The sequence below is a fragment of the Elephantulus edwardii genome, unplaced genomic scaffold, assembly GCF_000299155.1.
Source record: "Elephantulus edwardii isolate Elephantulus edwardi_28Jun2011 unplaced genomic scaffold, EleEdw1.0 scaffold00072, whole genome shotgun sequence".
Lineage (NCBI taxonomy): Eukaryota > Metazoa > Chordata > Mammalia > Macroscelidea > Macroscelididae > Elephantulus > Elephantulus edwardii.
The window spans coordinates 5,760,896-5,777,428 of record NW_006399822.1 but is presented as its reverse complement, the minus strand read 5'-3'; the positions used below and the strand labels follow the sequence as shown (position 1 = coordinate 5,777,428).

The 16,533-nt window shown below is 46.6% G+C and overlaps 1 protein-coding gene across 1 annotated transcript in view; it reads left to right on the top strand.

The window, feature by feature from the left end:
* Positions 1-16,533, top strand: part of GAN (gigaxonin) — a 52,130-nt gene that overhangs the window by 3,463 nt on the left and 32,134 nt on the right. The window lies entirely within an intron of this gene.

The window sequence follows — 16,533 nt, the reverse complement described above, 5'->3', positions numbered from 1 at the left end:
CCTCCCGAGCAGGCACGTCCCGGGGCGGGGAGAGGACGCCCTGTCCCACCGCGCAGGTTAGTGGACCCGAAGGTGGAGGTCTGAGCAGGTCCAACCAGACGCCGTCGGTCCCGGGTGGAAACTCCCTTTTGGAAGAGGGTTGTGCGTTGCAGACACGTTACTTTAGAGAGAATTAAAGACGACCTGCTGTCATTCGCAGGTCGCAGCCCTGACCCCGAGAGTCGTGAAGTCTTTAGCCACTCCAAGGACATTTTAATTTTTTTATTAGTATTAATTTTAATGAAAGTTTACAGAGATTTTGGATATTTAAACTCGAGGAAAACAAAACTTAACCTGATGGACCAGCTCAGCTAACCGGGTGAAGGAAGGCAGGGCTTGTACAAAGGGCTCGGGTTTTGCACGAGAGGGGTATCTTTTTTCTGAGAGCAGCTTTCTCACAAACTAGGTTACTCTTGTAAAAAAAAAATGCTAATAAAAGCTGGAGAAACTGCTCAGTAAGCTAGTTAAATATAGACTAATGGTCGCGAGGATGTCACTAGAATTGGCAGGTCAGGGAAAAAAAGCAAAATGATGTGTGCTGTATTCTCACTGCTTTGTCCAAGCAGCGCTCCACACAAAACCACACCACATGAGGGGACGTTTATTCTAACGCCGGGAGCACTTTAAACACTTGTAACTGCTGGCTTTCTTTTCCTGTACCAGCTCCTCCTTTGTGGTGGTGAATTTGAGGAGAAAATGTCTCCACTTTTCCATTGCATTTTGTCATTGTAACAGCTCATAGCTGGCAACTCGGGGTTTGAGCAATCGATAACAAAATGGAATCAGCGGGCCAGAGTCGACCGACCCTGGTCCAGAGAGTTTCCTGTTTGGGGAAAAGCACAGGAAAACTACTTTAGATGCATTAAGGTTGTAGCTCTTTAAGTGGCATCGAGTTGGCTCAGAAGAAGAAAGCTGCAAGTTGCCAAATGCATGCTGTCCCTCTCCTCTCTGCTTGGTTGTCCTCTGGAGAGCTTGCTTACTAATCGTCTTTCCAGTCTTGCCCAGCCTGTGTGTGTGTGTGTGTGTGTGTGTGTGTGTAAGTTCCATGAGGCCAGAGATTTGTCTTTGGTGCATTTGTTTCCTTTACACACACACACACACACACACACTGCTAGTGATGTTGTGACAGTCCCTCCCTTTTCCATCACAGCCAAGTGGACTGTAGTCAGAATTGACTCCATTAAGTTTCATAGTCACCAGAAACCCAGTCTATCACATTGCCATCTTATCCATACTGAAGGACAGAGTAGAACTGCCCATGGACTTCCAAGGCTCTCATCTTTATGGGAGCATGTTTCTGCCTCTCTCTTCCTCACAGCAACTGATGGGTTCAAACCGCTGACCTTTTGGTTCACAGCCACGTACTTAACCACTACTCTGCCAGGGCTCCCTCTTCCATATTAACTGTTCGGTAATAAAGTGAAAACAGTGCAGGGCTGAGCATTAGAAAAACTTGTTTCTGCGTCTAGGTTTTCCTCTTACCTGTAAGTTGTTACTAAGTGGCTTCATCTGGACTTCAGTTCAGTCTGATAAAACACAAACTCTTTGCCATCGAGTCACAGCTAACTCAGAGCTGATCCCCCCGCCCCTGAGTGTTTTTGGATGCTGTAAATCACAGAGGAGGAGATTGCCCATCTTTCTTTCTCAGATCTGGGTGGATTTGAACCACCAGAGAGAAGCCACTTATGAGTTGGCAGTTGTTGTTATGTGCCATCGAGTTGCCTGCGACTCATAGCTACCCTGTGTACAACAGCCTTAAACCCTGCTCTATCCTGTGCTAATCGTATTGTCTCTGACATATCTATCCCCATTATCCCAGTCACTGGATCAGTCCACCTCATCGAGAGTCTTCCTCTCCTGCGCTGTCCAGCCACCCTCTGAAGCATGACGTCTCTCTTCAGGGCAGATCCCACATTGCATCATGTCCAGAGTATGTCAGATGAAGCTTCAGAATCCTTGCCTCCAAGGAGCAGCCTGGCTTCACCCTCTCCAGGACGAACTTGTTTGTTCTCCTAGCATTCTGTGGTATATTTAATACTCTTCTCCAGCACCACAGCTCAAAGGCATCAATTCTCCTTCTGTCATCCCTAGTCATTGTCCAGCTTTCTGATGCATAACAAGTGATTGCAGGGACCATGGCCTGGATCAGTTGGCAGCTCTCTAACCGCTATGCCATCAGAGCCCCGTCATCTGATGAAAGGAGTTAGGATGTGGCTTCTCTCCTTCAGTCTCGGCCCACGTGACGGTGCTTTGCATACCTCAGGGATTGGTAAACAGGCCTACAAGGGTCCCAGTGTACCCATTAAATTGGAAAAGGTGGAGAGTCACCCCCTGGGACTGCCAGCAGAGGGTGAGACCTTTCAGTAACGTGAGATGTCACTTACTGACAGTCACAGTAGTTTACCTGTAAAGCATTCATAAAGACGGGACTCGGCATCATTCTGGTCCATTACACAGGAGCTGTCCCTGAGCTGACCCTGACTCGGTGACAACTTAGAACAAGTGGTAAGTGTTCCAAATCCTCGGCATGGAGCCGAAGGCACGTCAGTGCCCATCAGTGCTGTCCTGTCACATTCTGAATGAGAGGGCCAGCTTGGTGGGTTGTTGGAGCTCTGTGTTACGGTATGAGGTCCTGGTAGGTGGTGTGTGACCCGGTGTTTGACTTCATACCAATAATGCCAGTTTCTCCTTTTGTCCTAACAGGTTGAATGCATTGCTTGTATTTCTGTGTTCTTATAGTGTCCCGTAATTTAAAGCTTGCCAAATACTTTCACAGACTGCCTCATCCAGGTTCCCGTTTTTGACCTCATGTGTAGTGTTAAGTCATCTCTCGCTGTGCTTGAGTCACCCTGAGTGTGACCTGTACGTGTCAGAAGAGGAGTGTGCTTCTAGGGCCTCAGGGGCGTGCTTCCCAGTGGTGGTAACAGGCCTTTCTTCTGAGGCGCTTCTGTGTGGGATTGAACCCCTGGCCTTTTAGTTAGCAGCCAGGTGGGTTAACTATTTGTCCCACCCAGGGATTCTGGAGTAGGGTAGATATAATGATCTGTCTGTATATCTGTGTGTATTAGGTAGGTATCTACTGTTTATATTATGTATCCGTCTAGATACCTATTATAACTGCACATGTATACATACCTGCATCTGCATCTCTGGTGGCTGTTAACCACCAGAAGGATTATCGGTTTGAACCCATAAGAGAGAAAGACGGGCGGTCTCCCATTGAGCTCAGCAGCTTTGGAAGCGAGTGGAGTGTTGCTATAAGTAGGAGCTGACTTGATGACGGGGGCTTTGCTTTGGTTTGGGTGTAAATACATGTGTGTGTGCATGTGCGCAACCGTGTGTTTTTATGAGAGAAAGCTATTACACTGCTCCAGACGTTTCCATCACCCACAATAGAAATTCACTGAATTTAATTTTATTTTCTGCTTTGAATTTTTGTTGAAACCATCTGTTTTCCAATGGAAGGCATTATCAGTTACTTCTCTAACTCTGAGATAACAGATGTTTTGATAGAGTCCCGGGTAAATACATGTCTGGAAGAAGTCTGTAGTGATGGGTCGGTGGGATGAAGCCCGTGTCTTCAGATTCACACAGTTTATACAGGCCCCCACCAGATGTGGTCCACACTGAAAGTGGGATACTGTTTTCCCAGTAGACCCCAGAGGGGCTGAAAATGTAGGTGGCACTATGTGTCCCACAGGTCATAAAAGGATTAAATAATGGGATACTGTTTTCCCAGTAGACCCCAGAGGGGCTGAAAATGTAGGTGGCACTATGTGTCCCACAGGTCATAAAAGGATTAAATAATAACTCCTCTCTCCCCGCCCCTGGGAACCACTACTAAACTCTGGCCTCTTGGTCTAGCCTAGATATTTTATCTACGTTGGATCACCCAGGATTTGTCTTTTTATTAGTATTATTTTTATTCTTTTTTTTATGTGTACTGTCAAATCAGATCTGACTGGTACAGAAAGAGTTTGCCCCTCATCCACCAGAGCATCTGGTGGATTTGAACTGTGTACCTCGTATTTGTCCTTTTGTATGTAACTTGTTTCACCCAGCATGTCAGGATTCTTGCCTGTCAGGTGATACATCTGATCACAGTAACACTTTATAACTCAGTAATAGTCTAGTGTTCGCATGCACCGTGTTTGTTGTTGATGGGCGTTTCGGTGGTTGCCGCCTTTTCAGTATTGTGAATAGTGCTGCAGTGAACTCTGGTGTGCACATCTTGGGGGACATTTCTGCTTTCCAGTGTGTGAGGAGTTGCTGGCTTATGTGTTGCTGTGTGGTGTAGAGCTGGAACAAACATATACCTGACCCTCCAGGGGGTCTTCAGAGGCAGTAGATCTCACAGGAGATTGCCCATGGAATCAAACTGTGTGATAATTCTATGTTAATTTGTGGGGGAACCACCAAAATGTTTTCCACAGCAACTGCATCATTTTATAATCCCACCAGCAATGGATGGAGGGTTCAATGTTTAGTATTTTTTCATACCAAAAATTTCACACAGCCGTCCTTTAGGGCTGCCTGGTACCTTACACACTGTACCACCAACACTTCTGAGGCTACCACAGACCTTCAGTTTATCAAGCATACAGTGTCTCTAAAATAAAATAAAATGAAATGAGATAGCCTCGTGGTAAGAAGCTGCGCTGCAATGCCAAAGGCATGCAGTTCAAATCCACCTGCTGCTCTGTGGGAGAAGGATGGGCAGTCCCCTTCTGTGTGATTTACTGTCTCTGAAGACCTGCTGGAGGGTCAGCTGTGGGTTGGTTCTGTCTCCATGATACACAACAACAACATTCAGGAAAGTTCCTCCTCTGATTGACTCTTCTTGTGGTTCAGTGTTAGTGTATAGTTTGTTTTTCGCTCCTGGTGGTCTTAGCAATCACACAGCTTTAGAACGTTTTCAAATACAAAGGAGAATGACAGAGAACTTCTCCAAGAAGACCCTAACGGTAATCTGACCAAAGGGCCTGGCGTTTCTGGATTCTGTAGGGTATGTCTCATACCCTAGCAGCTTGAGGGTGGTACCAGGAGGAGACAGAGCATCTGTGGTCTCCTTCGGCTTTCCCAGCATCCCTTTCTCCCAGCTTTTCCCTAATCTGATCCCTGGGTGACCTTTTCTCTTTGTTTTTTCTTTTGGGGGAAGGAGAGACTGAGGGGGAGGAGACCGACTAAAGGCTGCCAAGAACATTTAGGAATGGTGAAATGGGATGATAGACGCTCACTTCTCAGCAGCCCAGAGCCCATCTGGGAAAGGTCCCTGCGGCTGGGGAAATCGTCTGTCTTGAATATTGCAGGAGTATCTGATTTCTTCCTTCTCTGAGGCTGTTTTGGTCCTGACAGGGTTCGATTGGTCTGATAGGGAGTTCAGACCCTTCTCTACATGAGCTGTGGGTTTGGGGAGCCGTGAACGTGGAAAACAGTTGGAAATGAGATGCCATGCCCTTCTGCAGTGGCATCAGAGTAGTTGTGTACAGGTTTCTGGACCTGTGTTCACCTTTGAGAATTTAGGCTTTTCTTGGAATCTCTTCACTGGAGCTCTGGTAGCGCAGAGGTCAAACATGGTTGGCAGTGCAAACCATGAGCCTCTCCCCAGTGAAGAAGGGTCTGCTTCCATCAGGATTGGGGCCCTCGACACTGGGCCATTACACACCGTCTTCTCAGGTGTTAAGTCATGACTAACCCACTGTCCTCAGGTTAGTTTTGAGGGACCTCTGGGAGATTTGTGTGTTTCCCTTTTGGCCCTGGAGAGTAAAAGAAAGAAAGATTACTGTGAGTTCTGGATTCAGATGCGTCAGACAGTAATGTAAGTGACAGGTATTTTGCGTGCAGCCTGTCTAATGTGAGTGGGGTGGACACACTTAGTCCTCGTGAGTAGCTCCTCTGTGACTTTGTTTCCTTGTCTGTGAAGTGGGGAGGGGTGGGCTATGTGAACAACAAAGCCCTCTCTCAGTCCTGGTAGTGCAGTGCTGAAGCACACAGCTGCCACCCAGAAGATCTGCTGCTCAAAGACTGCCACTTCTGCTCCACGTGCTGTGAGCCTCGCCTGTGGTTCTCCCCAGGAGGAGAGCTGAGCCCCCCGGCCGGTCTGCCCAGGCCTGAAGCTCAACCGTGGCAGAGTCCACTCAGTGCCACGCAGTGTGGTTTTGTTTTGCTCGTTGCTGTCTGTTTCCTCGTAGCTTCATCGCATTGTCCACACTTTGCTGTACGGCAGTAGTAAGTCATTTCCTCCTCCCTGTCGGGCAGCCCTTCATAGGCTGTTCTGTTATATAAATCCAGCCGGTAGAGTTGTGTTGTAACAAGCATTTATTTAATGCTCTTAGCCTGGCTATGCTCCAAGACCTAATTATTGATGAGTCTGTTTTGCCATTTAAATCTCAGATTTGACTCACAGATGATGCTGATGAAACCACTTAAGGCTAATACGATCTCTGTAGGAGGCCCATGTTTCATAGGGACCTAGAAATTGTTGTCATCTTCCCCAGGACACCAGAAATGTGTCCTGGAGTTTAAGGACAGGAACATGATGGACCAGCAGTGTTGCCACTGTATGCCGGGCATGCTCTTAGCCCCCAGATCCATTTTCTTAACTAGTATTTGTGAGTATCACGACAGCACAGTGGCTGAAGCACTTACCTGCTAACTAACTCCACAACTGGTGGTTCAAATCCACCAGCCGGTCCTCAGGATCAGGCCCTGCTTCTGTAAAGATTTACGGCCTTACAAACCCCCAGGGGCAGTTGTACTCTGTCCTTCAGGGTCTCAGTTGGACAGAAAGGGACACCAGGTCAGTTCTTTTTTTGGGGGGGGTGTGCCTGAGACCACAGCTTCCACCAAGCTCCCTGGGCATGGAGCCCAGGTATGTGTTATAAATCTAACCTCTCAGCGTGTGGTTAAGAACCCCTGGTGGCGCGGTGCTCAAAGCACCCAGCCGCTAACTCAAAGTCAGTGGCTCAGACCTACTAGCTGCTCCGTGAGGAAGAGAGTGGTCGTCCACTTCCTTCCAAGCACGGGGCCTTGGGAGGCCTGTAGCCCAGCTGCTCTGTCACTGGGTCAAGCTCAGGGTGGCTGGTTTACATTTTATAGTCCTGTATAATGAAGGGGACCTGTTATCCATGGGCAGAGAAGCCCCTGCGTGATGGGCCTGCGCCTTGTTTAAGGAGCCTTGGTGGTGCAGTGCAGTGGTTAGGGCTGACGTAGTGACTGCTTGCTGACTGGAAGATGGGTGGTTTGAACCCACCAGCAGCAGTCAGCTTCTGTCACAGCATCCAGCCTCGGGGGCCCTGTGGGCAGTTCTCTGTCCTGCAGGGTCGCTGTGAGTCAGGATCGACCTGGTGGAGGTACAGGTGGGGGTGGTGGTAGGGGTATGGGGTGGGAGTGGCTTTACTTGCTCTGATCCACCTCCCTAAGGCGTCCCTGGGGACTGCTCCCAGGGGTGACATCTGTCCTGCAGGTCTTTACAGTCAGAGTTTTAAATGATTTTTTTAAATTGTATTTGATGAAGCCTTGTTCTTACGTACATTTTTCAGAAGTGGTATTAAACTTATGTTCTGTTTCAGAAGATCAAAGAAGTGTTTTACCTGGGCTTCTGTGGAAGCTGAGCTCTTCTAAATTGGAGAGCTATTTCTGTTTAACGCCAGTTTCTCATTTCAGCTTAAAGAGATGTGTTTGTTTATATGAGACAGTGACAACCACAGCGTGCTGCTGTGGAGGTTTTTCGGAAGGTTTCAAATAATAAAGCAAATCAATACACTTGTTAGGCTAGTGAACCTGACACAAAGGGAAGTGTTGCCGTGCTTGGATTTACCTTAGAATTTACCTTGCCTGAGGATGTAGACTTTGTGGATAGCTCAGATGAATGCCATTTGTCTAATAGTTGTCCTTTCACCCTTTCATTCTGCTCCTTATGGTTTCTATGTCCCCTCTTAAGTTCCTTTCTGGGATCTTTCTGTTGTATAACCCAGAGACTCAAGTAAGGGGGCTTTTCCACATGGACCTTCTGGCTCCTTGGGGCTTCAATTCGGGTGATGCAGGCTGGGCAAAGTGTGCAGAGCACAGAGCCGTCTGATCCATTTTGAAATAGTAATCACTTTTCCTCATGATGTCCAAATGGAGCTTAAAACCTACTTAGAGTCCATAGAGAAAACATCGTTAGGGCAAATGCAGAGCCGTTGGGCTTCTGGAGCCCAGGTCTTTAAGGAGGGCAGCCTCCCTCGGGAGGGACCAGGATAGCATTTTGTGTCCTACGGCTGTAATATATGAACGAGTAACTTGTAAGTTAGAATTCTAGGCTACAGGTGAGAATGGAGGAGTATTGGGGGTGACCCAGAATGTGTGGGCTTCCCTAGAGTTCTCTACCTCTGAGGACCTTCCAGATCCAAAGGAGGAAGGAAGATCAGGCCTCCGATATAGATGGTGACCCAGCGTATGTGAAGGTGGTGAGCCGTCCCGGTGCCCAGTGACAAAGCCAGAGGCTTTGGCCTCTGTGGCTCAAGGAGGTGGACGAGTTCAGTCCCCCCTCTATTAAGCACATACTGCCTAAGCCGAAGCGGGCATTACGTGTTTGCTGCTTCTGTTTCTCTGCTGAAATAAATGCAGAATGCTCTTGTTTGCTATAAAATTATTCTAGAAAGAAGCCCTCATGTATAGCCTTTTATCAGTTACTATTTCAGATGAGCTCTGTTCTAATAAAGCTGACAAAGGATATGTTTGCAGGGAGTGAAATCTGGTGAAATATTTTATTAGATAAAACAAAGTTAGCCTCCAAGCCATAAAGCTTTGAGGAAGTCAGTGTACGTCACAAGTGGGAAACGAAGGCTGCTGAGTAATGGAATATACAGACCAATAAAAGAGTCTCCTTTTTCTTTCTTTTTGGAGTTAATGTGTTCAGAGCTATAGAACTTAAATGTGTTACTTTCCTGTGTAGGTATTTTGTGGTGTTTTGATTCTCTTGACTACAAAGTATTTCTGTAACTGTTTAAGAAGCATTTAAAAAGTCTCTTTTATGCTTGTGGGTTTTGTGCTAATACAGTAAGATAAATAACATTGTTTTGGTTAGAAGCACAACACCCTGCAGACTGCTGCCACCAGCTGAGGTCCCTGGTAGAAATAATTTAAAAGTCATATTAGCTCATCTCAGTAACCAGTTGGCTGCACCCATGAGTAATTGTACATTTTTAGAATTGCAGAGCTCAAAATATTTTCAGACTCTGTCATGTCCTCCCTGTGTTGGAGGATGCATCTCATTGAATGAATTTAGTACAAATCTCTTCTATTACATTGAACATTAAATTGCAAGAGTAACTAGAAGTAACAAGAAGTTGGAGTACAGTGAGTTTGGAAGAGCTGGGAAAATCCCTGCCAAGGTTGCAGATGTTGGATCCTACTCTCTTCTCACCATCACCCTTTCTGTGGGCACATGGAATTGCATGCCCCAGGACCCAGGGTCTTAGGTAGTCTTAGTCTTCTGCTTGGTTTTAGAAGAAGCCTTTCCCCACAGATTTCTAGCATCTCCCTGTTCAGAAGTTTTGGACTTAGGGTAGCAGATGAGACACTTCTCATTGTAGGACTGGTTATTGTTTGTTTTACCTCCTTGACAACTGTGCCCTTTGTGGGCAGAGTTACCAGCTGTGTCTCCTTCCTAAAATGTCTCATCGTTGTTGGCAGCTGGGGAGTGGGGTAGTTTTATCACTTACTACTGTGGGGACAGGAACCACATCTTTTCTGTGCTTCTCTGTTGATCAGAGAAAGGCCTTTGGAAATGGTCTGCACTGTCACACCGCTGGACTTAGCATTCTTTGGGAATATCCTCTCTGCCCTAGCCTTGACTGCCTGTGAGGTCGTGCTTCCCAGTCGTGACTGTGTTAAGAGTTACTTCCTGTGCATGTGACAGCTGGACATTGAATAATTAAGACTGAAGAAGAACTGATACTTTCTAATTGTGTTGGAGAAGAATATTGAGTTATCATACGGTTTAACAGAGAACAAACCAGTCTGCCTTGGAGGAAGTAAAACCAGGGTGCTCCGTAGAGGTTGGGATGGTGAAAGCTCATCTGACATGCTTCGGGCATGATGTCAGAAAGGGCCAGTTCTCCCCTAAAAGAGAGGACGCTGTGTACTGGAGATGTTCAGGCAGGAAAGATGCCTGGGACTGGGGTGGAGCAGTAGGGACTGGCATGAACGGGCCAGGTAACAGGTATTTAGCAGGAGGACTTGAGGGAGAGGAGGGAGGATCAAGAGTGATCCTTGCTTCACTGTGGACAGCAGCAGCAGCAGAGACAAAGGATTCCATTTCTTCCTTTTATTGAATGCCACTGTGGAATTTTGTCAGTGCATTCGTGTTTTGAAATTTTACATAAAACCCAGTGTAGACCACCACCTGTTCTGACTGGATTGCCGCTGCTAGCTCTAGTTCTGAAGAACTGCTTGAGTCACCAGATAAAGTTACTTGGAGAAAATTGCGACAGCCCTCCACCTTGCGTGGCATAGTCCTGGCCTTCAGTTGATCTTCATCCTCGGCTTTTTCAAATGTCACACCTGCTCCAGAAGAACCAGGGAGTCTGTCTTTGAAGAAGTATAGCCAGGATGCCCTTCCATCGGCCGGTGGCAAGCCTGTGTCTCGGGCACGTCGGCTGTGTTGTCAGGAAAGACTGTCCTTGGAGAAGGGCATCATGCTTGGTAAAGCGGAGGGTCATCGAGAACAGGGAAGACCCTCCGGGAGATAGATTGCTACAAAGCCAGCATTCATGGGCTCAGTCCTCACAAACATTGTGAGGATGGTGCCGGACCATCCAGAGGGCTTTCCAAAGCAAATGGAAAAAGCACAGGAGGAGACTGCCCGTCTTTGTCCTGTGGAGCATCTGGTGGACACGATCCGCGTATACCTTTGAATTGGCCGTGCACTTCTTTACCACGAGTCCACCAGAACTCGGGTAACTGGACTAGGTGCTTTTAAAAGGTCTTTTATTTCAAGGGCCAGGTGCACTAAAACCATGCATGGAATCCAAATTTAAGAGAATAGAGGTATCTGTAGTCTGTACCTTCTAATGAAGAACTCAGCGTCCTCAGTTCAGGCTGCTACATAAACAGCTGCCAAAGACAATGACACTTTTTTTACTGTGACATTTTACTCTGTAGCTGAATAGATAGAAGTGGCTGAGGGAAAGAGACAGAACAAACCATCTGTCTGTCTAGTTTCACCTATAAAAATGTCTTTACCACGTTTTACCTGCTACTTTGATGACCTTAAAAGCTCATGAGCAGCTTTCTAAGGTCTATTAGTCACTGCCTCTCAGGAACAAAGGGAAGGGACAGAAAACCAAATATACATAGAAACAGTCCAAAGACTCTGTGAGCAGATGAACTCAACTTCCACAGCCCTGAGAACAGAAGGACCACATGGTACCCGGCTACCACTGCTGACCGCCCCGAGACCAGGGGGATCACATAGTGCCTGGCTACCACTGCTGACCACTGTAAGACCAGGACCACACGGTTCCTGGCTGCTACTGCTGACCACTCTAGAAGGCATCACGCTGTGTTCACACACTGTAGAAGGTCCTGGAGGGAGTGGATGAAATTGTGAAACAAAATTTAAGAACAGAAAATGCCCAGGCCTGTTGGCTCAGTAGAGACCAGTGAGACCCCGGAGACTATGGTCCTGAGTCACTGAACAACCCTGTGACTCTGCTACCGCCAAATGACAGTCCTACAAGGTGAACAGTAACGCCAGGGATGCACACATTTAATGCTGGTCAACTGTGAAATGGTTGATTATTAGGGTCAGAAGGGCAGCATTTGCCCAGAGATGAAATTCAGAAGGTAGAAAAGGTGAGAAAGAAGGCATAATGGAAGACACGGTGAGAGGGGGCCAGTGAATGAGTGTGCTTCCACTGTGGTGTGTAATTAATGTCCTAGAGCAAAACCTATGTGAATGGGGAGCAGGAAACTAGCAAGCCTTGTAAACTTCCATTCAAATGACAGTCAGAAGGAAAAAAGTCATTTTGTAAGAGTGGTTCCAGGAAGTCCATGTGTGGGACAACGGAACTCGGTGTTAGAAGGGACAGAATTCCTCATCCTGGAGTAGTGGTTCCAGTGAGACCACCCTTACTCTGCGTGGCTAAAGCAGCTGTTCTCCTGGTGAGATTTTGGAAGCCAGTTTTCGCTTCTGGTCACTGGGAGACGTTTGTAGCCGTGGATTATAAATAAGGGAGGCACCAGAAGCAAAAAGGATGCTGAAGTGAAGCCCAGCCTGGCAAAGACTTTCCTTTGTTAAACGGAACGGAGGGCATTTGAAGCTGAAGTTTTCCCCACACTCTCATTTTCTCCTTTAAAAAAAGCAGGGAGGTCACTTCTTATATTCACTCCATGTCTTCATGCACTATATAGGATGAAGGCAAAGATGATAGTAAATGATATTAATTCTTAACTTTCCCTTTAGATTTACTCAGGAGTTCTACTTTCTTTGTTTTTGAAAGACATAAGGTTTTTCTTTTAGCTCTTTAAACTGAGAAGGACAAAGCCCCATCAAGTTGATTCTAGCTCATGGCGACTTTCCGTCGAGTTTCCAAAGCCACATTACTTCCAGAGACGGCTAGTGGATTCAAACTGTGAATGTTTTGGTTAATAGCCCATTATGTTTGGCACTATCCCAGAAAGTGAGTAGAAATACGGGGCTGTGCCTGCCTTATGGACACCCTCTCTGTGAAGAGAACCACACCACCAGTGCTTAATTGGAGAGAGGCCATGTCTAAGAGTGCACCCCCTCTCCCCAAATCAAAGGGTCTCACTGTATTTTTTAAATTGTTTTAGTGTGCTGGAAGAGCAACTCTTTTGGTTCAGTGACATACATGTTCATTACACTGTGGGGCGGTCCCCATGACCAGGCAGTTCAGTGTCCTCAGCAGTAACTGGCCTTCTGCTCTCCTGCTCCATGACCACTCATCAGCTTTGGTCTCCACGTATTTGCTTGTTGCAGATAATTAGTGTAAATGGCATCATATTTTTCCTTTCATTACTCAGCATAAAATTGTAAGGCTTGTCCACATTGGAGTGCGTATACACCAGGACTTCATTTTTAAGGGGACACATGGGGTCTTATGTTACAGAAGCCTCTTTTAATTGCATCTGAAAAATAATACGTAAGCAGAAAACCTGCAGCTTTTTGACAGGTTGTGACATGAAGCCCTCTCTTTTATGTGTCTTTCTGAAAGGTCAGGGTGTGACCAGAACAAGGAGTTAGGCTTGTTTTCATTCTAGAGGAATTCTTCACTTCCCAAGTTGCTGCATCATGATTCCTGTCTTTTACTTCATCCTAAAGTTTAAACCTCATCCTTTCAGCCCTCCCCCAAAATTGTCTTCTGAGAGGTAAATCTTACTGATGCATTTTCTAAATTACATGATCTAGGTTTACATTTTAGATACCTATTTTAGATTCAAAATGTATAGGAAAAACTTTGGAAAGGCCAGTTACATATGTTAACCAATTTCTGGTTCTTAACAGTGTATTCAAGATAATGTTACAGTTGGAACATGTACATAAATCACTTGAAATGATTTTCTATTCCTACTTTCAAATATTTTAATGTAATGCCCATACCATCATTTTAACAGCTGCTTGCTGTTAACTTCATATTGCTGTTCTTTACAATTGGCTTCTCATTCTTGTTTGACATTTTAATTTCTAGTTTTTTAGTCTTCAGAATAGTGGTGTTGTGAACAAATCAGAATAACCTTCCCCCCCCCACTCCCCAGAATAACCTTTTGCTTTTCTTTTCTGTCGTTTTTTGAGGGGAGTATTTAAGTGACCATACAAGACCGGCCCATGGTGACCCTACATGACTTCATAACCAGCCCACGATAATCCTACATGACCTACATGACCAACCCATGGTGACCATACATGACCAGCCCACAATGACCCTACATGACCAACCAATAGGGACCATACACGACCAGCCCACTGTGACCCTACATGACCAACCAATAGGAACCATACACGACCAACCAACAGGGACTCGACACAACCAACCCATGGTTACCCTACACAACCAACCAACGATGACCTTACATGACCAACCAATAAGGACCCTATACAACCAACCAGTGGTGACCATACATGACCAACCCCTGGATTTCCACAAGATTATAAGGGTGAAACCAGGCTGCTCCAGGGAGGCAAGGATTTTGAAGCTCTGACTCACATACTTTGGACATGTTGCCAGGAGGGTCCAGTCCTTGGAGAAGGATGTCATGTTTGGGAGGATGGAGGAACAGCACAGGAGAGGAAGACTTTGTGATGAATTGACACAGTAACTGGGATAACGGGGGTGGGTGTGTCAGAGACAACAAAATTGATTCAAGATAGAGCAAGGTTCAGAGCTGTTGTAGACAGCAGGGTTGCTATGAGTTCAAGTGATTCAATGACACATAACAACAATAGTCTTTAGGGAAACAGACTACCTCATCTTCCTCTGTCAGGGTGGCTGATGGTTTCAAATCACCTCATTTTGGTTAGCAACCAAGTAATTTAACCACTGTACTACCAGATATCTTTGCTGACAAGCCAAGAGACTTAATTTCTAAAGATCCAAACAGTGCACATCTGAAGAGTGGATTAAACTGGTGGCAGTGTGGATTAAATGTCAGACTGTTAACCAAAAGGTTGGTGGTTCAAATCCACCAGTAGCTCCAAGGAAGAAGAGTGAAACCATCTGTTTTAGCACAGATTATCACCTTGGCAATCCTATGAGACTGTTCTCTTTCCTCCCAGGTCTCTAAGTCAGTGTGGACTGGAGTGGTGTGGAGGCTAATCCCCTCAGGCCCATCCTCCTAGGTCTCTTAACCATTGCTGTGTCACTTTTGCAGGTGACCTCTCAAATCTGTTTCCGTACCTGTTAGACCAGATTCTAAAACATCATAGTAGATCAGAATATCTGGAGAAGGGGCTGGCAGGGCCAGACAGTACCTGTTTTAGAGCTTGTGGGCCATGCATGCTGTCATGTGATCATCTTTAGTTTTGTTTGCAATGACCATAGGCCATATGGAACAAGGTATAGCAGGCCTTTGTCTCTCAGCCCCTGGTCTGGAGTATTAGATTTTAAAATATTTAGACACATAAACTTGAAATCTGAAGATCATATCATTCCTGGGAAATGGAGTATTGATAGTCTTCTAGAGCAGAGTGACCAGCTGCTAAGGCTGACCCCTTCCCGTCCCAAGGTGCCCCTGTTTCACCCAGGGACACTGGTCTGTGCTCTTAGCTCTCCCTTCATCTCTTTTCTGACTCCATCCCCTAGTATGCGGAGCCTCTTCCTGTGCCTGGTGTATGTACATTGCTGAGGGAATGTCTCTGTTCAGAGCCGGTGGGCTGGGTACCCTTCTCTCACGAAGCACCTGCTTTCTACAGCCAGGCTTCTGGAGCAGCGTCTGCCCCTGTGCAGGGCTGTTAGCACAGCCAGGCGGAACGGAGTTTGTCAGACTCAGCTTATCACCTTAGAGGCCTGTTTATTGCTTCTAAGTACAGGCAGAATTTTCCTTTGAAGCCGGGATGTGGAAAGAAAGGGTTTATCAATATGGGTTACTTTCTTACTTTTTTTGTTGTGATTTGCTTGAAAGTTTACGGAGTAAATTTGTTTTCCCTGCAGCAGGACACATTCACTTGGTTTCATGATACTGACGACAATCCCCGCGATGTAACAGCAGACATCCCCTTCCTCCCTACATCTCCTGTTTCTATTCATCCTTCTTTCCTCTTGCTTCCTGCCTCTGAGCGTTACCTTTTAGCAGATGCTGCCCTTTTGATCTTGTATGGTTTTATACATCCCTGGTGTTGGTGATCACCTGATAGACCTGTTTGTGAGTTCAGCTAGAATACTCCACAGAAGCAAGGCTGGGGAGACCCCATCTCACATACTTTGGGCGTGTTAACAGGAGGGACCAGTCCCTGGAGATGGTCTTCATGCCTGGTAAAGGAGAGGGTCAGCGGGAACATAGGAGGACCTTCAGTGAGACGGACCTTCAGTGAAACTGGCTGCAGTTGTGTTTGAGCACAGCGAGATTGTGAGGAGGGAGCAGGGTCAGTCGGGACTTTGTTCTGTTACACCCAGGGCTGCTGTGCTTCGGAGCCAATGCCACAGCGCCTCGTAACACACCCACACCCTCAGCATCTAATTGATGGAGAATTTGCACCTCTGATCTCCCAGGCTCTGTCACCCCTTGAGCATCCCCACAGACGCTGCCCACCTTGTAGCCTGCTTCCTTCCTTCCTGATGTGACTCCACACAGCTCTGCCCACACCACACCCAGTCGCCATCAGCCCTCCACACTGCTGCCGCCAATGCGGCGACTTTGAAATGTAATTGGATGAGGTTTAGAACTCTGATGCCCTTGGAGACATGGCTGGTTCCAGCGCTGGGGCTGGGAGGATACAGCATGAGGCTGGAGCATCTTGTGGTGCCAGAAATGAAGGACTCAGTCAAAAGA